The following is a 25,623-nucleotide window of genomic DNA, read 5'->3' as shown; positions in this document are numbered from 1 at the left end:
TATACCAACTATGTTTGGTTCACCATTATTGTTGGCCACATCGTAATCGGATTGGTGGTTTTTAGGTCTCGGCCTAGAGACGCGCGAAGCGCGTTCTTGGCAGAGAACTATTGTGATCATGTCAGCCGCCAAAGCCGACAAAAGGAGACAAGAGCTGGGCGCGTGCCCATCAATCCTAATGAGAGAGGGAGCGACAAGTGCTGGCCACACGCGGATTCAGTCGCGCACACACGCTCACGGCGCCAGCGTCCCTGCCGCGCGCCGATCACTGCTCTCTTCCTGGCCGGCATCAAGAAGTTTCGCAAGCCAGTGAGGGCACTGAGAGGTAGGTGCTTGTTCAGAATGTTATGTCCTCTAATTGCATGGACTTGAGTGAGTGGTGAGTGCAGAGTGGTGAGTGCAGAGTGGTGAGTGCAGAGTGAGGAGTAGTGAGTGCGGAGTAGTGAGTGCAGAGTAGTGAGTGCAGAGTAGTGAGTGCAGAGTAGTGAGTAGTGAGTGCAGAGTGGTGAGTGCAGAGTAGTGAGTGCAGAGTAGTGAGTGCAGAGTAGTGAGTGCAGAGTAGTGAGTAGTGAGTGCAGAGTAGTGAGTAGTGAGTGCAGAGTAGTGAGTAGTGAGTGCAGAGTAGTGAGTGCAGAGTAGTGAGTGCAGAGTAGTGAGTAGTGAGTAGTGAGTGCAGAGTAGTGAGTAGTGAGTGCAGAGTGGTGAGTGCAGAGTGGTGAGTGCAGAGTGGTGAGTGCAGAGTGGTGAGTGCAGAGTGCTGAGTGCAGAGTGCTGAGTGCAGAGTGGTGAGTGCAGAGTAGTGAGTGCAGAGTAGTGAGTGCAGAGTAGTGAGTGCAGAGTGGTGAGTGCAGAGTGGTGAGTGGTGAGTGCAAAGTGGTGAGTGCAGAGTGGTGAGTGCAGAGTAGTGAGTGCAGAGTAGTGAGTGCAGAGTAGTGAGTGCAGAGTAGTGAGTGCTGAGTAGTGAGTGCTGAGTAGTGAGTGCAGAGTAGTGAGTAGTGAGTGCAGAGTAGTGAGTAGTGAGTGCAGAGTAGTGAGTAGTGAGTGCAGAGTGGTGAGTGGTGAGTGCAGAGTGGTGAGTGCAGAGTGGTGAGTGCAGAGTAGTGAGTAGTTAGTGGTGAGTCCTGAGTGGTGAGTGCAGAGTAGTGAGTAGTTAGTGGTGAGTCCTGAGTGGTGAGTGCAGAGTGGAGAGTAGTGAGTAGTGAGTGCAGAGTAGTGAGTGCAGAGTAGTGAGTGCAGAGTAGTGAATGCAGAGTAGTGAGTAGTGAGTGCAGAGTAGTGAGTGCAGAGTAGTGAGTAGTGAATGCAGAGTAGTGAGTGCAAAGTAGTGAGTGCAGAGTAGTGAGTGCAGAGTAGTGAGTAGTGAGTGGTGAGTGCAGAGTGGTGAGTGCAGGGTGGTGAGTGCAGAGTGGTGAGTGCAGAGTAGTGAGTAAGTAGTGAGTAGTGAGTGCAGAGTAGTGAGTGCTGAGTAGTGAGTAGTGAGTAGTAAATAGTGAGTGCAGAGTTGTGAGTGCAGAGTAGTGAGTGCAGAGTAGTGAGTGGTGAGTGCAGAGTAGTGAGTAGTGAGTGCAGAGTAGTGAGTGCAGAGTAGTGAGTAGTGAGTGCAGAGTAGTGAGTGCAGAGTAGTGAGTAGTGAGTGCAGAGTAGTGAGTAGTGAGTGCAGAGTAGTGAGTGCAGAGTAGTGAGTGCAGAGTAGTGAGTGCAGAGTAGTGAGTGCAGAGTAGTGAGTGCAGAGTAGTGAGTGCAGAGTAGTGAGTAGTGAGTGCAGAGTAGTGAGTAGTGAGTGCAGAGTAGTGAGTGCAGAGTAGTGAGTGCAGAGTAGTGAGTGCAGAGTAGTGAGTGCAGAGTAGTGAGTAGTGAGTGCAGAGTAGTAAGTCGTGAGTAGTGAGTGCAGAGTAGTGAGTGCAGAGTAGTGAGTGCAGAGTAGTGAGTGCAGAGTAGTGAGTGCAGAGTAGTGAGTGCAGAGTAGTGAGTAGTGAGTGCAGAGTAGTGAGTGCAGAGTAGTGAGTAGTGAGTGCAGAGTAGTGAGTGCAGAGTAGTGAGTGCAGAGTAGTGAGTAGTGAGTGCAGAGTAGTGAGTGCAGAGTAGTGAGTGCAGAGTAGTGAGTGCAGAGTAGTGAGTAGTGAGTGCAGAGTAGTGAGTAGTGAGTGCAGAGTAGTGAGTAGTGATTGCAGAGTAGTGAGTAGTGAGTGCAGAGTAGTGAGAAGTGAGTACAGAGTAGTGAGTGCAGAGTAGTGAGTGCAGAGTAGTGAGTAGTGATTGCAGAGTAGTGAGTAGTGAGTGCAGAGTAGTGAGTAGTGAGTGCAGAGTAGTGAGCAGTGAGTGCAGAGTAGTGAGTAGTGAGTGCAGAGTAGTGAGTAGTGAGTGCAGAGTAGTGAGTAGTGAGTAGTGAGTAGTCAGTGCAGAGTAGTGAGTAGTGAGTGCAGAGTAGTGAGTAGTGAGTGCTGAGTAGTGAGTAGTGAGTGCAGAGTAGTGAGTAGTGAGTGCAGAGTAGTGAGTGCAGAGTAGTGAGGAGTGAGTGCAGAGTAGTGAGTGCAGAGTAGTGGGTAGTGAGTGCAGAGTAGTGAGCAGTGAGTGCAGAGTAGTGAGTAGTGAGTGCAGAGTAGTGAGTGCAGATTAGTGAGTAGTGAGTGCAGAGTAGTGAGTGCAGAGTAGTGAGTTCAGAGTAGTGAGTTCAGAGTAGTGAGTGCAGAGTAGTGAGTGCAGAGTAGTGAGTGCAGAGTAGTGAGTGCAGAGTAGTGAGTAGTGAGTGCTGAGTAGTGAGTAGTGAGTGCAGAGTAGTGAGTGCAGAGTAGTGAGTAGTGAGTGCAGAGTAGTGAGTGCAGAGTAGTGAGTAGTGAGTGCAGAGTAGTGAGTAGTGAGTAGTGAGTGCAGAGTAGTGAGTGCAGAGTAGTGAGTGCAGAGTAGTGAGTAGTGAGTGCAGAGTAGTGAGTAGTGAGTGCAGAGTAGTGAGTGCAGAGTAGTGAGTGCAGAGTAGTGAGTAGTGAGTGCAGAGTAGTGAGTAGTGAGTAGTGAGTGCAGAGTAGTGAGTAGTGAGTGCAGAGTAGTGAGTAGTGAGTGCCGAGTAGTGAGTGCAGAGTAGTGAGTAGTGAGTGCAGAGTAGTGAGTGCAGAGTAGTGAGTAGTGAGTGCAGCGTAGTGATTGCAGAGTAGTGAGTAGTGAGTGCAGAGTAGTGAGTAGTGAGTGCAGAGTAGTGTGCAGTGAGTGCAGAGTAGTGAGTGCAGAGTAGTGAGTAGTGAGTGCAGAGTAGTGAGTGCAGAGTAGTGAGTAGTGAGTGCAGAGTAGTGAGCAGTGAGTGCAGAGTAGTGAGTAGTGAGTGCAGAGTAGTGAGTGCAGAGTAGTGAGTAATGAGGGCAGAGTAGTGAGTAGTGAGGGCAGAGTAGTGAGTAGTGAGTGCAGAGTAGTGAGTAGTGAGTGCAGAGTAGTGAGTTTAGAGTAGTGAGTTTAGAGTAGTGAGTTTAGAGTAGTGAGTTCAGAGTAGTCAGTGCAGAGTAGTGAGTGCAGAGTAGTGAGTGCAGATTAGTGAGTGCAGAGTAGTGAGTGCAGAGTAGTGAGTGCAGCGTAGTGAGTGCAGAGTAGTGAGTGCAGAGTAGTGAGTAATGAGGGCAGAGTAGTGAGTAGTGAGGGCAGAGTAGTGAGTAGTGAGTGCAGAGTAGTGAGTAGTGAGTGCAGAGTAGTGAGTTTAGAGTAGTGAGTTTAGAGTAGTGAGTTTAGAGTAGTGAGTTCAGAGTAGTCAGTGCAGAGTAGTGAGTGCAGAGTAGTGAGTGCAGATTAGTGAGTGCAGAGTAGTGAGTGCAGCGTAGTGAGTGCAGAGTAGTGAGTGCAGAGTAGTGAGTAGTGAGTGCAGAGTAGTGAGTGCAGAGTAGTGAGTGCAGAGTAGTGAGTGCAGAGTAGTGAGTAGTGAGTGCAGAGTAGTGAGTAGTGAGTGCAGAGTAGTGAGTAGTGAGTGCAGAGTAGTGAGTAGTGAGTGCCGAGTAGTGAGTGCCGAGTAGTGAGTGCCGAGTAGTGAGTAGTGAGTGCAGAGTAGTGAGTGCAGAGTAGTGAGTAGTGAGTGCAGAGTAGTGAGTGCAGAGTAGTGAGTAGTGAGTGCAGAGTAGTGAGTGTAGAATGCTGAGTGTAGAGTGGTGAGTGTAGAGTGGTGAGTGCAGAGTGGTGAGTGCAGAGTGGTGAGTGCAGAGTGGTGAGTGCAGAGTGGTGAGTGCAGAGTGGTGAGTGCAGAGTGGTGAGTGCTGAGTGGTTAGTGCAGAGTGGTGAGTGCAGAGTAGTGAGTAGTGAGTGCCGAGTAGTGAGTGCCGAGTAGTGAGTGGTGAGTGCAGAGTGGTGAGTGCAGAGTGGTGAGTGCAGAGTGGTGAGTGCAGAGTAGTGAGTGCAGAGTAGTGAGTGCAGAGTAGTGAGTGCAGAGTGCAGAGTAGTGAGTGCAGAGTGCAGAGTAGTGAGTGCAGAGTAGTGAGTGCAGAGTAGTGAGTGCAAAGTAGTGAGTGCAGAGTAGTGAGTGCAGAGTGCAGAATAGTGAGTGCAGAGTAGTGAGTGCAGAGTAGTGAGTGCAGAGTAGTGGGTGCAGAATAGTGGGTGCAGAGTAGTGGGTGCAGAGTAGTGGGTGCAGAGTAGTGGGTGCAGAGTAATGAGTGTGTAGAGTGTGTAGAGTGAGTGTGCAGAGTGAGTGTGCAGAGTGCAGAGTGCAGAGTTGTGAGTGCATAGTGTGAGTGCAGAGTGTGAAGTATGTGAGTGTGTAAGCGTGCAGGGTTAACAGTCTGTGAGCGTGCAGGGTGAACATTGTGTGAGCGTGTAGGGTGAGCAGTGTGTGAGCGTGTAGGGTGAGCAGTGTGTGAGCGTGCAGGGTGAAAATTGTGTGAGCGTGCAGGGTGAACAGTGTGTGAGTGTGCAGGGTGAACAGTTTGTGAGTGTGCAAGGTGAACAGTTTGTGAGTGTGCAGGGTGAACAATTCCAATCCAAACCACATCATTCCATTACACACCACATGCATACACTCCATAACACATGGCTGAAAGACATTGCCATTTACAATGCCATTAGCTCTAACTCAAATAAATCCGAGACCTATTGCATTTCCAATGCTTGTTAATATAGCCAAGAGGCACAGACCAATCGCCGCACTAAAATCTGGTAATCCACCAATTTTTAACAGGCTCACTCTCGATCGCGCTCAAATAATCAAGAATGGACCCACGATGGTAGGTGCACTATTAAGTGTTCACCGCATAGTAATCACGTAGATTAACCAGTTTAACAGTCACAAGAGGCACAGATTAGTTTCACGATTGCACACACAGTAAATGAACTCTGTAGGCACAGTCACGCTCATTATTGGTACCACAAACATAGAATCACACAGTCCCATTGGGACTCTGAAGAGCGAAGATGCACTGAACACGTGCACAGTAGCGAACGCACATTAGAGCAAGTCACGATGGCCGGTTAAACGCTGCCCATTCCAAAACATAGATGGAGCTCCAAGCGCATTTTCAGCCTCACAGCCTTGGCCTAGCACTCCTCTTAAAACACTCTCCAGCACCTTCTGCACGTTATCCGCAGAGTAGGTACTGTTTTATCCTTACCACCGTGAATGCCAGCGGTCTCCTTGACTAACAGAACACCCGTATTACTCCACAGATTCAAGGGGCACACCTGCTTGGATTCTCCCCCAGGAGTGTATTATTGATACGTACAGGTACATTGAGACCCAGCTAGTTAAGGCACCATAATGACAAAAACATTTTTTTTTGTCATGACCATGTCAACAATCCTTAGTTGTCATTCATAATTCATTTATAGAGACAAGACAGCATCACAGCTATAGGTGCCGAGTCGGCTGACAAGCACCTTTTCAAGTAGAGGAACATACATCCAAGAGGAATCATATACCTCATATGGTGAGCATACTAAAATTTCCCACCTCACCTGTCCATCAACACTGACCTACCTCTGACACAGGTCCATTACATTCATAGGCTGTCCTACATCCATCCAGTCCTGATGAAGACCCGCCCTTGATGCGCACAAATCAGCGCATCGCCCCCTAGGGTCGAAACGTCGACGCACCTCATTTGAGACCCAACTGTACAAAGTCTACTAGGACCAAAAACTAATTGATTGACCTATCTGACTATTGTGCATACAGTTGACATTCTGTAATAATTGTTTCATGACGTATTTATGTATGTATGTTTTAATGTATATCAGTCCTGCACCATTTTGTATTGTATAGATTCATTTCTTGCTTGGACAGCAAAACTAATGTTTGAAAATAATTCAAAAATCATGAAAGTATATGACTAAAACTTTACTTTCATCATCATTGGGGTCAGTGTGTGTTTTGTGTTTGCTTTAGGTAAAAATACCACTGTATATGTACCCACACAGGGACGTACTGAGTAAGTAATTGAATTGAAATACTGCATCACCAGGTATTTCCGTCCTACAGAACCATTATTGGTTATTTAAAAATGTAGACGTTGAACAGCATCGGGCTGAGGGAGTTTCCTTGCGGGACGCCGCATATGATCTCGGAGGCTTCGGTATGGTGGAAGGCGGACTCTCTGGGTTCTGCGGGAGAGGAAGGAGGAGGTCCAGTCCAGGGCCTTGTCTCAGGTCCCTGCGTCGTAGAGTCGTGTGCGGTGGCAGACGGTGTCGAAGGCGGCCGAGAGGTCCAGAAGGATGAGGGCTGCCGTCTCGGCGTTGTCCAGTAGGATCCTGATGTCGTCTGTGGCGGCGATGAGGGCGGTCTCAGTGCTGTGGTTGCTGCGGAATCCTGACTGGGAGGGGTCCAGGATGCTGTTGTCTTTGAGGTAGCGGGTGAGCTGGATATTGACTATCTTCTCGATGACCTTAGCTGAGAACGGAAGGAGGGAGATGGGCCGGAAGTTTTTGAGTTTGCTTGGGTCCGCCTTGGGTTTCTTTAGTAGGGCATAGATCTCGGTGTGTTTTCAGCTCTCAGGGAAGGTCACGGTCTCAAAGGAGAAGTTGATGATGTTGCACAAGTGGGGTGCGATGGTGCTGCCGGCTTTGATGAAGATGTGGTGTGGAAGCGGGTCAGACGGCGAGCCGGAGTGGATTGTGCCCATGGTCTTGATTGTGTCTTCGATGCTCACATTGGCCCAGGTTGTCAGGGGGTCGTGGTCGGTGGGGTGTGGTGGGTCCGGCATGTTGGGGCCTGTTAGGGTCATCCAGGGGTTGAAGCTGTCGTCGATGTTGGAGGTCTTGCGGTGGAAGAAGGTGGCGAGGGAGTCGCACAGGGCTTGCGACGGTGGGATGTCATTGGCGTTGGAGCTGGGGTTTGAGAGTTCCTTCACGACATTGAAGAGCTCCTTGCTGTTGTGTGCATTGTTGTCGAGGCGGTCTTTGAAGGAGGTCCTCTTGGCGGTCCTGTTGAGGTGGTGGTGTTTGAAGATGGCGTCTTTGTGGGCTGCGCGGCTGCCTTGCCACTTCTCGCTGTGCCATATGTTCTCCAACTTCCGGCAGGTGTGCTTTGACGCTAGGAATTCTGGGGTGAACCAGTTGGCTCTCTTGCTGGTGTCTTTGAGGGTTTGCTTTTTCAGCAGGGTTAAGGTGTTGGCGCAGTCATCCATTCATCGCCGGAGGGTGCGCGCACCATCGTTGGGGTTGGAGGGGTTGGTCGGTGGGTTGAGTGAGACGTTTGTCTGTAGTTGTACTTCGGTGATTTTGCCCCAGCAGCGATGGGGAGTCTGTAGGGTGCAGTGATGTGCGACGGGTTTCCGGAAAGTGAAGTGGATGCAGTGGTGGTCGGTCCAGGTGGGTTCGGAGACGTGGCTGAAGGAGACGTGGGGGATTGGGGAGAAGATGGCTTGAGCATGTGTCCGGCAATGTGGGTCGGTGTCGTGACTAGCTGTTCCAGTCCAAGGTTGGCGAGGTTGTCTATCAGGGTGGAGGAGATGCTGTCGCTGTTGTTCTTCAGATGGAAGTTCAGGTCTCCGAGGAGGATGTAGTCGGTGGAGGTCTGTGTGTGCGTGCTGATGAAGTCGGCGATGGCGTCGCAGAATTGTGGTCCGGGTGCGGGTGGTCTGTAGATGAGGGTTCCTCTTAGGGTGGTCTTGGGGTCCATGTGGATCTGGAAGTGCATGTGTTCGGTGGTGCTGAGGATGTCGTCGGTGTTTGTATTGACCTTGATGGTCTTCTTGGGGACGATAGCGATTCCTCCTCTGACGATCTTGTATCCGTCTGGGATGGCTGTGGCAATGTCTTGAGAGGAGGCTTCGTTCATCCAGGTCTCGGTCAGGAAGGCGACGTGTGGTGATGCGGTGTCCAGTAGGTGCCAGAGCTCGAAGGCGTGTTTGTGTGCAGAGCGGGTACTGATCAGGATGCATCGAGCTGGTTGTGTTCTTTTGTGGCGGGTGTCTCGGCGTCTTTGATGCAGGAAAAGCTGCAGTTCCGGCAGGCGAAGGGACCGTGGGTGCGCTTCGGGCGGCCCTGCAGCAGGTGAGGGTTTGCCCTGGGTTGAGAACATTGAGGGTGCTGGCTTCATTTCGGAGGCGGTCTTCATGGCTGGTGCGGGGGTCAGGGTTTCTGGCACTGGGCGCGCTCCAGGTATGGACGGGCGCAGACGGGCTTGCCTTAGGCACGTCCGCCACTTAAGGGGAGGTGGGAGGGAGGAGCAGCTGGGAGGCGGTAGGTGGGTGGCAGGGGGAGTGAATGGGCACGGGGGGCAGGGCTGCAGAGGGTGCAGCAGTGGGACCAGTGAGGGGGGCGAGCAGGGACAACAGGCGGCATGGGGTAGAGAAGGTAAAATGGGCAGAGCGGCACCGAAGGAGCAAAAAGGGCACACAAGGGCAACAGAAGGCAAAGGCTTGTGGAGCTGCAGCGGGGGGTGGAGCAACCTACCTGGCAAGGTCAAGGGTCACTCTCCTCACCGCACAGCAGCCGCCATTTAAGGGGAGGTGGGAGGGAGGAGCAGTTGGGAGGCGGGAGGCGGGTGGCAGGGGCAGCAAATGGGCACGGAGGGGGGCGGGCCGTGGGGGGTGCAGCGGCAGGAGCGGTGAGGGGGTGAGCAGGGACAATGGTGGACACAAGGTAGAGAAGGCAAAACGGGCAACGGGACACCAAAGGAGCAAAATGGCACACAAGGGCAACAGAAGGCAAAGGCAGGTGGAGGTGCAGCGGGCGGGGGGAGCTACTTACCTGGCAAAGTCAAGGTTTTTTTCAAATCAATAGAAAAGAACAACCTCAAGCCCCTAACGCGGAGCAAAGAGCCAATCCCATATATTCTCTCTGGATGAGATGAGAACAGGAATTGAGCATCTCACGCGGAAAAGGCACCAGGACCAGATGTAATCCCGCCAGAACTCTTAAGATGTAATACAGAGGTATGGGTGCCGCTTCTAGTGAGGGTTTTAAATGCGACAGCAGCATCAGTAATGCCAGCATCATGGTCCACGGCCACTATTGTTCCCATTTTTAAGAAAGGAGATAGGGACAGTCCACATTGCTATCGCCCCATATTTCTCATTGATTTGTCTGTGAACATTTTGGGGCGGGTGGTTCTAAATAGGCTGATGAAATGGGCAGAGGTCAATTGAATTATAGATGCCCAATATGGGTTCAGACCTGGGAAATCTACCACAGACCAGTGCCTCAATCTTTATCTTATCACTGCTAAATACACACTAGCTAAATCAGGGGTGCTGTCTTTAGCATTTATGGATCTCAGTGCGGCCTTTGACTGAGTGAACCGCCGAAAACTCTGGACACTCATGGGAGAGCTTGGGGTGGACCCGGCAATAATTAACATCTTAACGTCCCAACACTATAACACCACGGCCGTAGTCAGACACATTCCGGAGGGGAAGATCATGGTCCATTTTAACTGTTCTTATGGGGTTAGACAGGGCTGTATATTAGCGCCTTTCTTGTTTACCTTATATATTAACATCCTCGATTCTGCCCTGATGGCCATACAGGCAGATACCCAGAGGATAGGCACAAGAGCGGTTCCTGTTCTGCTTTATGGAGACGATGCAGAACTCCTCGCTCACACCCCAAAGGGTCTGCAGCTTTTAATAGAAGGTTTTGTGACCTTCATGAATAATCTGGATCTGTCCCCCAACATTATGGAAATTGGGAAGAACCCCACTAAGCCTCACAATTATACAATAGGCACACATATCTTAGGGAAAGAACCGGGCCTACTCATATTTGGGCATTTTATTTGATGGAATACTGAATTTTAAACACTTATTAGAGGAGAAGTGCCTCACTCTGATAAGGTCCACCGGAGCAATTGCTAGTTTTGCTCACAGACTAGGCCACTGGTCACCAGGAATGATACTAAAGTTATACAATTCCATTTGCTACTCTAAAGTTTTATATGGAAGTGAGGTTTGGGGATTCAAGGAGGTTAATAAGTTAGAAACTGAAGAGAACAAATACTTTAGGCTCTTGCTGAAAGTTCCTCAAAGCGCCACTGTGTATATTGTACAAGAAGAGTTGGGGTCTAAATACATTTCTGATTTGGTGGCTGTTAAATCCCTACTGTGACTGTGTTGGGGGAAGATCTGGGCAAATGAAGTGTCTGGTTTTAATAGGCTGGTAATCCAGGACCTTCTCTCCCTCGATCACATGTTCAAAATGTTGTGGTTAAAATACGTAAAGGATACCTTCTTCACACTAGGGTGTGCAGACCTGTTCACTAACCCTGAAAAGTTGGGAACTAAGGAAAAGGCACATATTAAAGATCTGTATTTTAAGTATGTTATGAGGCAACGTGAGGATAGTGAATTTTTTAGGAACACGGTGAGAGAACGCATTTTAGTCAAGTCAACGTAGGGCACAGAACCATATTTACCTATCATAACCAGGGCACATGACAGATATTTACTCACTCGTTTTAGACTAAACTAATTTCACAATCTATTGGCTGTGCCTGACGGTTTATTGGGACTACAGAACAGAGAGGACCCTGTGGCTGCGACAATAGGTCTCCACAGGACACATTACATTTTGTCCTACTATGTTCGCACTATGCATATCCCAGAAGGATGTTCCTGAAGGGTCTGTTAAAACAGCTTGGATTTAAACAGGCACGTGTCGCCTTGTTGTTTTTAAAATTGTCATCAGATGTTTTTACACTTTTCTGTATTTCCAACTTTTTAAGATCCACTTCAAAGTTAAGAACTACAAGGGGTGCTTGGATCCCAGAAGGTTTCCGGACATTTTTGCACTAAGGTTTGCTGCTATAAAAGTATTAGCTGACTATATATTTGTGTTCTGTATTTTAAACTTGTATCAAATTTTGTTGGATGCACATTGATATTAAATGGGGGACAAGGAAAGTATATAAACTTGGTTTTACATGAATGTACCTGCAGCCATTAAGACCGTCATCACCTGATGTTTGTATATTTTAAGATGTTTCTTTTATGGTCATATTTTTATATGCCGAATAAAGATTATTATTATTATTATTATATATATATCTATAAGAAAGGTTAAAGATTAGTTGTAGTTATGGAAACCTAATTTATTCTTTCTTTACAAACTAAACTTAAATACTTAAATACACAGACCACCTTCAGAACTTTTTGAAACATAATTTTTGTTGATTTTGGTTTGACACAGCATAACAGAATATTGCATTCTTTGACCAATGGTAGACATTACAGCATTGCAGGGTTTGCATAATAAAAATGTGATCATTGTCTTATGAATACTTGGCTTTGTGCACCCTTTGGTAACTGTTATCTTTTATCCACATTTTAACTCCATCATTAGTCATAGTTGTTGTATTTGTGCATCTCTTAATGCTTTCACTGTAGGGGAATCTGAGCAAATAAGAAATAACAAACCCCAACTTCCCACATCTGTCCGCCACCAACTCCCCTCCTGGCTCACCCACATGACTTAGAATTTGGGTAGAGGTTATGCACCTTCAGATTTCTATAACTTTGTTTATTCTTTCTATAACAACTTCAACTACACTAACTTCAATTACACAAACATTCAAAATTCTAAAGTTATAGTTATTCCTTAAATTTATAATAATTTACACACCACATCAAATTACTGTAACTCGTGTATCTCCATTCACACTGGTCTCATCTCTCTAACCACACTACATTACCTGCAACTTGCAACTCTACCACGCACAGTGTTCTCACAAATTGTGTCATTTGAGATGTCATAAGTGTTGTAATGAATGCTATTATTATATATGGTACAAGTGATGTACTATGAAATGGTATAAACAGTGCTAGGGATTTGAGAATTTTGTGTATGAAGGTGCGGGTTACACTAATTTGATGGTGGTGCATACATTATTATGAATTGAAGGTATGACTATATTTCAGAATTTCTAATGTTTTTGTTGTTTAAGTTTGGTTTGCATCAAAAGAATAAATAAAGTTATAGTAATTTGAAGGTGGTGTGTAAATTATACATTTAAGTATTAATATAACTTTAGAATTTCTAATGTTTGTGTAGTTTAAGTTTAGTTTGTATATAATGACTAAATAAAGTTTCCCTAACTTTACCGAATCTTTAACCTTTGTTTTTTTTCATTGAATTTCAATGGCTTTTAATTTTTATAAAAATGTGTTTCAAATCAGACAGCAGAGTGTTATCGAGTGGAGTGTTCTTAAGCGGATTTTCATAGAGTACAGTAGAATAAAGAGTTGCATATTGTAGTATTGTACAGTGGAGTGTCGAAGAATGGGGTGGAGTGGAGTGGCTTGGAGTGGAGTGGCATAGAGTGGGGTGGCATACAGTATAGTAGTCTAGAGTGGCGTACAGTGGAGTGGCATAGAGTGAAGTGGTGTATGATGGAATAGCATATGGTGGAGTGGTGTAGAGTGAAGTGGCATACCTTAGAGTGGTGTAGAGTGGAAAAGCATACTGCAGAGTGTGGTACAGTGAAGTGCCATAGAGTGGAATAGTGTAGAGTGGAGTGGGATAGAGTGGAATGGCTTTGGATGGTGTGACGTAGAGTGAAGTGGCGTTCAGTGGAATAGTGTAGAGTGGAGTGGGATAAAGTAGAATAGCATGGAGTGGACTGGCAGAGAGTGGAGTGGTGTAAAGTGGAGAGACGCACAGTACAGTTGCGAAAAATGGAGCCGCATAGGGTGGAATAGCATAGAGTGGAGTGGTGTCCAGTAAAGTGGCATACAGTGGAGTGGCTTAAAGTGGAATAGCGTAGAGTTGACTCATGTACAATGGAGTGGCGTTCAGTGGAGTGGTGTAGAGTAGAATAAGGTAGAGTGTCTTGGCATAGACTGGAGTGGTGTAGAGTAAAGTGTACAGTAGGGTGGAGAAAAGTGGAGTGATGTAGAGTTGAATAGCAAAGAGAGGAGTGGCATAGAGTTGAGTAGCATAGAGTGGAGTAGTGCAGAGTGGAGTGGTGTAGAACTGAGTGGAGTAGAGTGCCATGGCGTATAGTGTCATGGCATACAGTGTCATGATGTAGAGTTTTGTGTAGAGTGGAGTGGGGTAGAGTGCAGTGGAGTGGCATACAGTAGAGTGACGTACAGTGGAGTGGTATACAGTGGATTGTTGTGTCCTACAGGGGCCTGGCATGTTGTAGAGTGGAGTGGTGTGGACAGTTGCAGATAGGAGTGGAGTGTCGTAGAGGGGAGTCAGTTGTTATATAGTGAAGTAGCATGTCTCTCAGTGGAGTGGCATGTCGTAAAGTGTTGTAGAGTGGGTTAGAGTAACATACACTGGAGGGTCATGCAGTGGAGAAATGGGTTGTAGAGTTAATTGTCTTAGAGTGGACTGGCATGTATTACTGCTTGTTAGAGTGGAGTGGCATAGTGTTTGTAAGAACTGGCATCTTTAGTGTGGTACTCCCCGAACTGTTTGCCTTTCATTCTCCTGATTTGCTGAATTTGTTTTTGCTGGCTTTAGGACTCTGCACACTCTACCACTGCTAACCAGTGTAATAGTGCTTGTGCTCTCTTAAAACATGATAGAATTGGCTTATATCATATTGGCATATTTAATTTACTTGTGAGTCCCTAACAAAGTGGCAATACCTCTGTCCAGTGTCTGTAAATTAAATGCTATTAGTGGGCCTGCAGCACTGATTGTGCCACCCACTTAAATCACTCTTTAAACATGGCCCAGATCTGCCATTGAAGTCTTTGTGTGCAGTTTTAAACTGCCATTTCCACCAGGCAAAATAAATCTTTTGCCAAGCCCAAACCTTCCATTTGAATACATGTAAATCATCCCTAGTTTGAGGTCCTGGACAGTCCAGAGGGCAGGGTGGTGTGTTTTAAAAAAATATGAAATATACTTTTAAATTTTACTTGTCCTGGTAATGAAAAACTCTTATATTGATTTTTCACTACTACAAGACCTTCCTCTCCCACAGGATATAATTGGAGTTATCTTATATTTAATAAGTGATAATTTCCTAATAGGAGCAAGTACTCAGTTCATAGCTGGTGTCTTTGGAATTGTAATGAAAAATTCTCTATCATGCTAAAATCAGATTTAAATTTTGAAAATGCCACTTTTAGAAAGTTCAATAACTGCAAGGTGATGAATGGAATGCTTGAATTAATCTCAGTCACTGGCAATTGCCCTGGGCCGCATCCCAATACCTTGTTTTTTTTGCCACCCAAGTTTGGACCCAGCCATATGCAAATCAGTCTTGACCCTGCTCCCCATGGGAACATTCTATCCTGAAATGCCAGGGCAGGTCCTCACTGAACCGGAAATAAGCATTCTGGGACTTGTTTTGTGGTATCACCCCTCATTAATCAGACTAGCTTGAAACCAGTGGCACAGTGAGCAAGGACCCACGTCTGAATATAACCGGTGCACTTAGGGAACAAATGCCAAAAACCAACAAGGTAAAGGATGGAATGCTTGAATTAATCTCAGCTAATGGCAATTGCTCAGGCTGCATCCTAATCCATAATTTTTTTGCCCACTATGCCACCCTAGTTTGCACCCAGCAATATGCATATCAATCTTGACCCTAGTCCCAATTGGAACACTTCAGTCTGAACTGCCAGGCCAGGCCCGGCCCTCCGTGGACCAGAAGCAAGCATCCTGGGAATGGTTTCAGGGTATCACCCCTCATCAGCCATGCTAGATTGAATCCAGTAGCACAGTGAGCCCGGAACCCATGTATGGGCATACCCAGCACACTTAGGGTGGCAAACACAAAAACTACAAGATGAGGGATGGAATGCTTCATTTAATCTCAGCCACTGACAGTCGCTTGGGTCACATCTCAATCCATTGTTTTTTTGCCCACTATGCTAAGCCAGTTTGGACCCAGATATATGTAAATTAGTCGTGACCCTCCTCCCCATTGGAACAATCCAGCCCGAACTGCACGGACTAGAAACAAGCCTCCTGGGACTGGTTTCAGAGTATCATCCCTCATCAGCCAGGCTAGCTTGAATCCAGTGGCACAATGAACCCCGGTCCCATGTCTGGGTATACTACAAGTTGATGCATGGAAAGCTTTAATTATTCTCAGCCACTGGCAATTGCTCAGGGGCGCATCCCAATACATATTTTTTTACCCACTATGCCAACCCAGTTTGGACCTGGCATGGCAGTTCGGGCTAGATTTTTGCCACGGGGAACAGGGTCAAGACTGAATTGCATAGGGTGGGTCCAAACTGGAATGGGGTGGCGAGCGGAAAAACAATGAATTTAACCCTGATCTGTGATGGAGGTGAATGTTTGATTTCTTCAGCATTCCGTCCATCATCTGTTCTTTTTTACTTTTAGAAAGATGGCATTTTCCTGCCTTATCCATTTAATGCCTGGAACTTGTCTCCGGGGCACATGACTGGGTGTAGTTGACATCTGACTTTTGCATATTCCTCCTAGACAGCCACACACAACAGAGAGCTTAGGTGTGCCAGGATGCACCACCACTGGAAGAATGGGAGGGAGGAGCTGGGCACAGCCCTACTTACCCTTGAATAGGATGTGTCCTGCATTCACACAAAGGGCTAAATACTGCCTTTAGTTATTCTGGAGCCAGGAAAGAGGAGGCAGGAAACCTGCGTACTTCAAAGGCAAACATCTAGAAGCATCTCCCACTTCAAAAGAAAACCCAGGTATAAATAGTGGACCTCAGACACCAACTCTTTAGTATACATTTGGACACATATAAACTCTGCCTAGAAGGATTGCTGTGCTGCTGAAAGGATTGCCACTCTGCTGGACTAGTACCCTGATGGATTACTGCCTTACTGGACCTCTGCCTTGCAGGATTGCTCTCCCACTGTCCTGCTACGCTGCACCCTCCTGCTTGAGTCAGAGGGATGTTGACCTGCACCTGAACCCAGAACTCCCATAGTGACTCCAAGGGCAAGTCTGCTGGCCCCCTGTTCATAGCAACATGGACGTAACAGGCTAATAACCACCTGAGGCAGCACCCAGATCCAGCTGGAGATAGTGGTGCCCCTCAGGTCCTAGACCCTTGATGTGTCCTCAGAGAGGCTGAATTAAGGTTTGTTGGCTCTTCACAACTGTGAGAGGGCCAACGTGAAGGTATGTCAACCCTACACTTCGCACTACAGCATCAACCGATAGCAGGGAGCGCCACCACGAAGATCTGGCCCACCCCATGACAACAGAATCTTCATGCTTTAACAACAACTGTCTGCGATGGATGGCCTGGTCATCACTCTACATCGACAACCATCCCCGACGCTTCTCTGCTCCTTGCGGTCCACCTCCACCAGAAATAGGTCTCCTTGCACTGGACAGAGCAGGTAACTTTTCAGTAGGACTAAGCTGGTCAGTCTGAACTTGTTACATTCTCCCGGTCTCGCAGACCAGATAGCCAATATTGGAGCTTTGGGCCTTTTGACATAATTTTCACATAAATCTTTAAAATTGTATATCTCCGGTTCTACTGATTTTTGTGGTTTTGATCTTGTTTTATTTATTACATTTTGCTTTATGTTTCTAAATTGGTGTGGGAATTTCTTGTGTTGTGTTTTCACTTCATTACTGTTTGAAGCTCTGCATAAATACTTACACATTGCCTCTAAATTAATCCTGAATGATCTCTGCCAAGCTACTAGAGGGTTGAGCACAGGTTCATTTGGGGCTTGCTTGCGCCTCACCCTGACAACGATTGTGGTTGCTGCATGAGTAGTGTTTCACCCCCTCAACCGGTAACTCAAATTCTCACATTGGTGATCAGCAGTGAGGATTAGGACTTGTGTTTGCTCAGGGCCATACATGTAATTTTGTGCTACACTAAAAATCCCAGATAAATAATCTGCGACCAGTTTGAATTTTAAATCCTTCCTGATTGGTCCTTTTGCTTTTTTCTAATTCATCCCTATCTTAAATGACTGTTTGTGCTTGTGACTTTCCCTGCAAAGATTGAATTTGAGCTCCGCAATCTGAATAGCTACACTGTGACTAAGCTCAAGGAAATATGCAAAAAGAGGGGGCTGCCGACTAAAAAGGAGCACCAAGAATGTGAAGCTTCAAAAGGGTCTGAGGGCGTGGGTGGAGGACCACCAGTTACTTGTCACAGTCACCCAGGATGGAGAGGATGATGTGGATCAGCCAGAGCGGGACCTGGATACCAACCCTGAAATGCAGCATTCAGCTGAGGGGATGACTTTACCCCTGAGTTAGAGCCCCCCCCCCGGGCCTGAGCGGAGAACAGTGTGTCTTCTCGAGGCCTGTTCCCAGAAGAGCTAGCAGACAGGAAGACAGAGAGACAGTTTAGGCTGCAAATGTCCCATTTAAGCATTAAAACAGAAAAAAAGAAACTGCCCATGGAGGTAAAACAAAAGAAGGCTGAGGCAGAAAGAGCATTGGAGGAGATGAAAGTATTGTTGGCTCATGAACTGAGTCTTAAGGAACTGGACATCAAGGCTGATTCCAGCAGTGATGGCAGCAGCACACCTACAGTGCCCTCTGGAGACAAGAGGGTCCCCATCCCTAAAGGTCTGATGCCTGACTTTGTTGTGGTGTACGACATTAGCAAGTGGTTTAAAGCTTATTAGGTTGCTTTACAGCTGTGTAGGATCCCTTAGGAGGATTGGGCGACTAGCCGCTGGAAATATATCCTTAGCGAGGGTAATGATAATCTACAATCCCTAGAGAAGGGAGACAGGATGAGGTATCCCCCCCAGGAAGGAAACCCTTGTCAGAAAAAATGGCCTCACCCCTGAAAAGTACGAGCAGAAGTTTGGGGCCAGCCAGAAACTGCACCAGCAGTCCTGGGTCAATTTTCTGGATTCCTTTTGCAAGACACTGGATGGTCGGGTGAAGGGCAGTGAGGTGAATGATTACAAGTAGCCATGTGATCGGTTTGCAAGAGACATATTCAGTAAATCTTTTTCCAGAGCTGCCCAAAAGATGTGATTGATCCTAAACCTCACTGACTTCAGGGAAATTGCTAAAGAGGCAGGTTGCTGGCTCAGCACCAGGGACCAGAAAAAGGCAGAGTTCGTGTAGCCGCGCTACCCGAGGCTACACGAAGCAGCACAACAACTCCACAACACTACCTGTAGTTACGCGACCATGCGGAGTTACTTTGGTGAGATGTTGTTGACGTTCGGCAACATGGGTTGCATGTCTGGGGGTAATATCGCGCAAACTTCACCACGCGGTCGCCATTGGGCATGGCCATCTTGTTTTCCTGCTCTTTGCATGGTTCAGGTGTCCTGTTTGTCATCCCTCCCTAATCTTTTCAATCCTTTATTTTTTATACTGTTTTTCTGATTTTTTTTTATTATCTATCCCTCTCTGCCCCTAAGTGTATATTTTGGGTTTTATTTCTACTTTTACTGCATTTGTTTGACTTTTTCCACTGTTATTATATTACTTGCTTTTTTACTTTTCTACTTCTTCTCCTCACTTTAATTTTTTACTCCCACATTTTCTTTTCCGCCCCCGCCCACCCAGAACCATGGCTAAGGGTACCGCTACCCCTTCCACTAGCAAGGAGAAGGCACCGGCAGATGGCACCTGGAAGGGGCGCAGCCCCGGGCCCTATTTACCGAGGCGGTGGTGGCCGCCCTTGTTTTTTTTGTTCAGAGCCACCTCCCCTTGACCTTGGCAGCAGGTGGCAGGTCTGGTTATGGGTACGTCACCCAGGAGCATCACTGCAGGTGGACGAGGGTGCGCTGGGCAGTGTTTCGCTGCTCTGGGGTCCGGCGCACCCATAACCAGCTGACCGACCGGTGGTCAGACATCTTGGACCGAGAGCAGGACCTGCTGGACCTGCTAGGTGTTGAGGTCATGGGGCTTGGTGAGTAGCTAAAACTAGTAGTATTTTGTGTTCTGTAGACTGTGTATTACTGTTATTGCGAATATATATATTTTCCGAATAGCAAGATTGCTGCTGCTTACATTGCAGGTAAATTATGTTTCAAAATCTTCTGTGATTGTTATCCTTCTAGACACAGGTACTCGGCACTACTAATCTTGGGCTGATTATGTAAGAGAGATTTTTCTTTAGAGAACTTAAGTTAGGTAATGCTAGAGAGACTATAGTAATTCCTTTGTCCTCCTGTTACTAAAATAGTGGTGTAATGATAGGTAGTTTAGTTACTTAGTATTATTTAGTTGGTACTTTTTTTGCGGTCTGTGTGACGCATCCTCTTTCACTCATGTCACATGCTGCTGAGTGCTCCTTACTCCAGTCCTTAGTAGAACCTTTTGTAGTTTGTTAGTTAGTGAGTAATGGGCTTAACAGAATACCAGCAGCAACCAACCAACAATTTGGTGTATGCTAAATCTTTTGCATGCGTCCTTCATCTATGCATTTTGACTCGAAGACTAAAATAAATGCAAATGCAGACTTAGTGAACATTGGCCTTTCTGGAATTGGTGGACTAGGTCAGGTGGTACTTAGGCCTAGGATTCTGGAATCAGAATGGAACACTGTATTAGTGTTCATGAATAATAACTAGACCGTCCGCGAATCCTGCGATACTACTACTCAATCAGATTAGATAGGTCAATTTTATTGCAATTGTTATTTCCAAAAATGTTTTTTTGAGCATTTTTTTTTATTTGTTTCACACCAATCATCAATGTTTGTCTCTTTCTTTATTATATCTTACATGCACCCAGGGGCAAGAAGACGGGGTCGAAGTCGGCAGGAGCTTGACAAGATGCCTCCCAGGGCCAGGCCGCTCCTCTACCGAGGGCTTTGCTGCTGGCCCCAGTAAGTCCTCCTGTTGTTATTATTAATAATTATATTTCCCTAACTTTTACTGCATATTATTTTTTCCGAACAATCATTTCCGTTTCCTAATTCTATTTTTTACCAAATCTTCTTCGATCTGGACTATCTGTTTCTAAATTCCTGTTTTCCCTGCCCCTAACTGCCTCTGCTCTAACACTTTGGACTAGTACTACTACTACTAGTCTGTCTGTAGCTAAGCTTGCCCAGTTGGCCACTCTTTATTTAAAAGCTTTTAAAACTCAGATTCACCAATAGCTCTAGCGACTGAGTCCAGTCCTTTGGGTTGTCCTCTTCTAGTCTTCTTCATTTTGAGAGGCTTTTTGACAATCCCCACCAACAAATGCCCAACCAGATATTTTACTATCTTTGATAGGATAGAACATATTACTACTAGTGTCTACTCTACTCATCTCTAGTACCCGATTTGTGCTAGTGATGTATGTGGTATATGATATGTATGTATTTAAACTTTGTTTTCAGTTGCTAGTGAAAAAGAATTAATAGGGGAGGTGTACTTAGCATCTAAAAATTAGTAATGTTTTTTCTAGGTGTACCCACAACCAGTGCCTGGGTCAGCGGTGAAGAATATGCCAGTAAGGAGGGAGCAGAAGATGCGGCAGCTGCAGGGGGTGAGCCAGCAGCAGTGGCAGGCATAGGTAAGTTATATTCCTTACTTATTGACATTACAATTGCTTCAAGGGTGTACACTGCACTGATGAGAGAGACATAGGCCCCCATCAGGATGGCAGGCTGACTTCAGTCCGCCCGCCACCCTAGCAGTGCTGGGACCTGCCCCCTGTGGTGCAGCAGTCCCGCACTGCCAATTAGGATGCGACTGCCACCCTGGCGGTCGCATCCCGCATCTTTGACATTGCGACGGGTGGTGCTATAGGCAGCACCCGCCGCAATGCGAAAGAGGCATGTTGTGCATTGCCATGCACAACGTGACAGGCACCATGCGGTGCCTGCCACCTTGTGCATGGCAATGAAGTGAGGTACTCCGAGTGCAGCCACCCCCCTCACCCCCAGGGGCCCCCAAAGGGCCCCCAAAGTCATTCTCTGCATGCCTTTCCATGGCGGAGTCTCTGCCATGGAAAGGCATGCCCACCACAGTCATTATAATATGGATGGCGGTGCCTGCAAGGCACCACCACCATGTTGTGGGCCTCTTCTGCCCGTCGCAGTTGCCTGCCGATGGAAAAGCGGTGGATGATCTTTCCATCTGCCACGGTACCCCCGCCATGGTAATATGGCCGGCGGTAAATGGCAGTCGGGTGTGGAGTTATGGCGTGCGGATCGCCACCGCCGGTCGGGCAATGGGGATCCGCACGCCTTCATAAGACCCCCATAGTTATTGTGAACAACGGTTGAAGAAGAAGACACCCTTTACTTAGCATTAGAGCAATGGCATTAGCGGCGGAGTAGTTGAGTAACTAATGACCTCTTCTATCTGACTTCAACTGAGCTGGGAAAGTTTTATGGAGAAGACTAAGAGTCAGATGACCTTGATGGATGGGTTGAAAGAAAAGGGAAAGAAGGATGGAAGGAGGAAGGATGGACGAGATGTATTATATATGACTGGCAAAGATGGATATTTGGGATGCATAAGTGGGTGATAGGAAGAATCAGATACATGGGTGGTTGAAGCCTGGATGGGTGGAAGGTGAAAGAAAAGATGCCTGCTTGGGTGGATGAAACTGTATAGGCGATAGCAAAAATCCTCCGGGGTGCTTCATGGGTCAAACTCAAAGGCAAGCAGGAAAGGAAGGATGCATGGGTGGTGGTTTAAAAAAAATGTTTGTTGTTGGTGAAACAAACTAAGGTTTGTTGAGAGATTAAGAAGAATGATAGACATGTTTACTTTGAATGGTTGGATGCCTGGATGGTATTCAATCATCATAGCATAGGTGGAGACTGACTGTCACTGGATGAAGAGAATGGAAAAGAAAAATAAACCGCGCCAGAGTGGCAAAGCCAAGGAGAACAGAAGATTTGAATAAAAAAAATATAAGGCTAGAAGAGCAATGCAATGATTGACAAATGGAAACATTGCTGGTAAATGAAACACAGGACTGTTTTTGCCAGGTTTTTGATTCAAACTTGTTTTTTCAGAATACTCCCTTGACCCACAATAGTTTGCAAGCACAGCATATATACTGTCTACCTATGTTAATTTATTTTCGACTGTGTCAGCCTGCCATGGTGGCCTATTGGCTGCATGGTTACACAATCAATCAAAACAAAGTATCTCATCATCCCATATATAATCAATGATCATTTGGATCAGATATCATCTACCTTGTTGTGATAGTCAGGGCAGGGTAAAAGTGAAATTGAGCAGTTGCCCTTGATGTAACAGAGAGTATGGCCACACATAATAGAAAAATAAGATGATTGTGTAGTCAGCTTCTCCACCTGCAGACACTAGTAAATAAAAATAAGGTGACATGAGTCTGCGTCACAAGGATGTTTGTCTTGGGCGCAAGCTGACTGAGCTGGCATGCCGGCTACAACAATATTACTTAGTTTAGCTAAACATGAGAGAAGAGGAAGACTTGTGTACTCGAGTGCATAGTGCTAGTATAAGGCCTGAAACTCCCACAAATGTTATAGTCAGAGGAAGTGGGAGGATACCATAAATGTTATGTACTATGCTTGCTAGTGCTACTGTGTCACTATGTGTAGAATTAATTTGTCTTACTGTTTTGCTAAAAGTAAATTTGTTACAATAGTCTTTTTTCTTTCTTGATATAGCTACTCCTTCCCAACCAAAATAACCAGACCGGAAGGAGTTGGCAGCCATGGCCTGGCGCCGGAAGGTGCAGGCCATCTTCACAGAATATCAGCAGCTGGTGGCTCTGGCAGAGGAAGAGAAGGAGAAGGCGGCACCAGCTGCAGCCTCCTACATTGCCCCGGGCCCCAACCAGGCCCCTCCATTGGTGCAATCAATAGTTTGGGAAACCCAATGTACCCTTGGAGGCTTGGGTAATACAATACAAAGTGAAAGGAGCCTACAAGGGATTTGATTTGCGATGATCTTTTGTTAAACAACGATTAATACTAAGAATGTGTATTGCTCCAGAAAAACAAAATTTCTTAGGAATAGAGGATACGGTCGACGTTTTGGTCTTTTCGGCAATAGTCCATCAGACCATCTTCAGGACGAAAATTGAAGCTGTAAAAACTCCTATACTAACATAATACATGTTACCATAAGATCATAAATAAATTGCATCACAAAAAAGACATCAAAGAACTAGAAAACCCATGTAAAAAGCCAAGAAGTGCTTGTGAAATCACTTAATGCAAATATCAAGTTTGTGCACAGCCCAGATGAGAACTTAAGCAAATCAAGTCACCACCAACACCTAGTTGTGCTGACATAGAAGAAATGGGCAGCTTACTTTGAAAAAAGAAGCAGAAACAGCCTGGTGACTTGTACTTAATCTATAGTCACTGCTGTCATTAGAATGCTGTCAGAAAAAGAGAAAATGTTTTTCTGGAGAAATACACATTCTTAGTATGAGATTTATTGCTCATGATTTAATTGGAATAGTTGTCTAGTCATGCATTGTTAGGTCAATTTGTTTTCACTTCTTTTCATGACTGTATGCTGATTCATTTCATTTGTATGTACTCCTTCTGATATTTAATCAATACATAAAAAATATATATTTTCATATTACTAGGTTCTCCCGTGTTCTTTATGTTAAGATATTTCATTGTTTGATATTGTCTATTGACACTTAGGCATTTGCTCAGTAGGGACTAACTCCCCGATTAATCGTTCATTAACAAAAGATCATCGCAAATCAAATCCCTTGTAGCCTCCAGTGGTACGGCGCTGTGGTCTGGCAGCTGCCCTCTGCACTTCATCCAACATTGCTGCCCTCCCCGTGGGTGCACTTGTCGAGCATTCAAGCGCTGCATGCTCCTTCAAATGGTGCTCCTAGAGGAGCAGATAAAGGAGGTCCTGGTGGGTAACAAGCGAGCCCGCCGATAAGAGATCACGTTGGATTGCCCATCTTTTATTCTTTTTTTGGTTGGCTGGCATTGGGCGTACATTGGGGAAAAGTTGGGGTTTATTTATATTTATGGACAATTGTTTTATTCAACGGACATTGGTTGGTGTAAGGGAGAGGGGTGGGTCAGGTGTTGTGGGAATTCTTACATTAGTTTATTTTGTTAGGGGATTAAATTATATTTATACTTAAACTTTACATACAATGTAAATGTTTTGTGGGGGGGTTACTCTTTTATGTCAAATGGTTTCCTTTGCTGCTGCAGGGCCGCAACCAGTTTTTGATTTAAATAATCTGCCGAATTTAATTGTAATACACGAATAGATCAATGCAGTATCCTCACTGAGTGACTTCTCCCACTAGTACTGTCAGTCTCTCCTCCTAGTCTATGCAGTCTGCAACTGGACTCAGAAGGGTGTTGGTGTGACAATTGAGGAGTTAATTTCCATTATTAATTATGCCTCCCCCAAACTTCTTCTCTTACCTGTTATTGATGTTTAAACTTAGGCACAGCGATGGATGCATGGTGATGATGGTTTGGTTTCCCAAGATGTCATGGTGGTGGTGGTAGTAGTAGACACTGGCAGTAGCATTTGCAAAAAAAGACAATTAGACAGTCAGTCGCCTGAGGGAGACTCTAGAAGGAGTAGTAGAACAAAGAACGGTACAATAAACAAGAAGAAGACTGCCAAACATGAAACCATAATAATGATTAGCACTGCTGAAGTAAAATTAAACAAAATGGTGGCAAAGACAGCCTAGTACAACAAGTAACAGTTACAAACTGTAGTTGACTTGAGTCACTCGACAGACATATGCAGTGGACAAGCATACATTTTAGTGCTGTATAAGGATGATGAGTCCAATAGATGCCTGAAATTAATTATAATTTATGATGGATTATGTTCCTTTGGAAAAAAAATACTTGCAAATACTGAGCATAGGTGGGCAAGCAGAAAAAGATCCTCCCCCTGCCTTGTTGAAATTGAATTAGTGTTGCTTTCACCACATCCTCCGCAGCAAGTGTGTGATCAAATATTGGTGTACATTTAATTTAGTCACACCTCAAGATAAACCACACAGCCATGGGAAAGAGGGTTAGGGGTTGGTGAATGGTTGGGAAGGGGTATTTGAGGGAAAGGTTCGACAAAGACAAACACTACACATGGACAACACAACAACACATAATCTTGGCAGACGACCATCATATTCATTAATATGTTAAGGGAGAAAAAGGAAGTGCATGCATGATGATTACTTGATGGTTAATGAATAATTATAAGTAGTACTTACTAACTAGACTAGTAGATAGTACAGGACAGCAGTATATTATTAATTATTATTATGCAATTTGGCTTGCCTGTCTGCCCTCAGAGAGACCCAAATTACATACATTGTATGTTCTGTTGTAACAGGCTTCCTTTTAAAGCTAGCAAAGAAAAA

Source organism: Lissotriton helveticus, chromosome 11 (genome assembly GCF_964261635.1).
Source record: "Lissotriton helveticus chromosome 11, aLisHel1.1, whole genome shotgun sequence".
Classification (NCBI taxonomy): Eukaryota; Metazoa; Chordata; class Amphibia; order Caudata; family Salamandridae; genus Lissotriton; species Lissotriton helveticus.
This window is presented reverse-complemented; position numbering follows the sequence as displayed.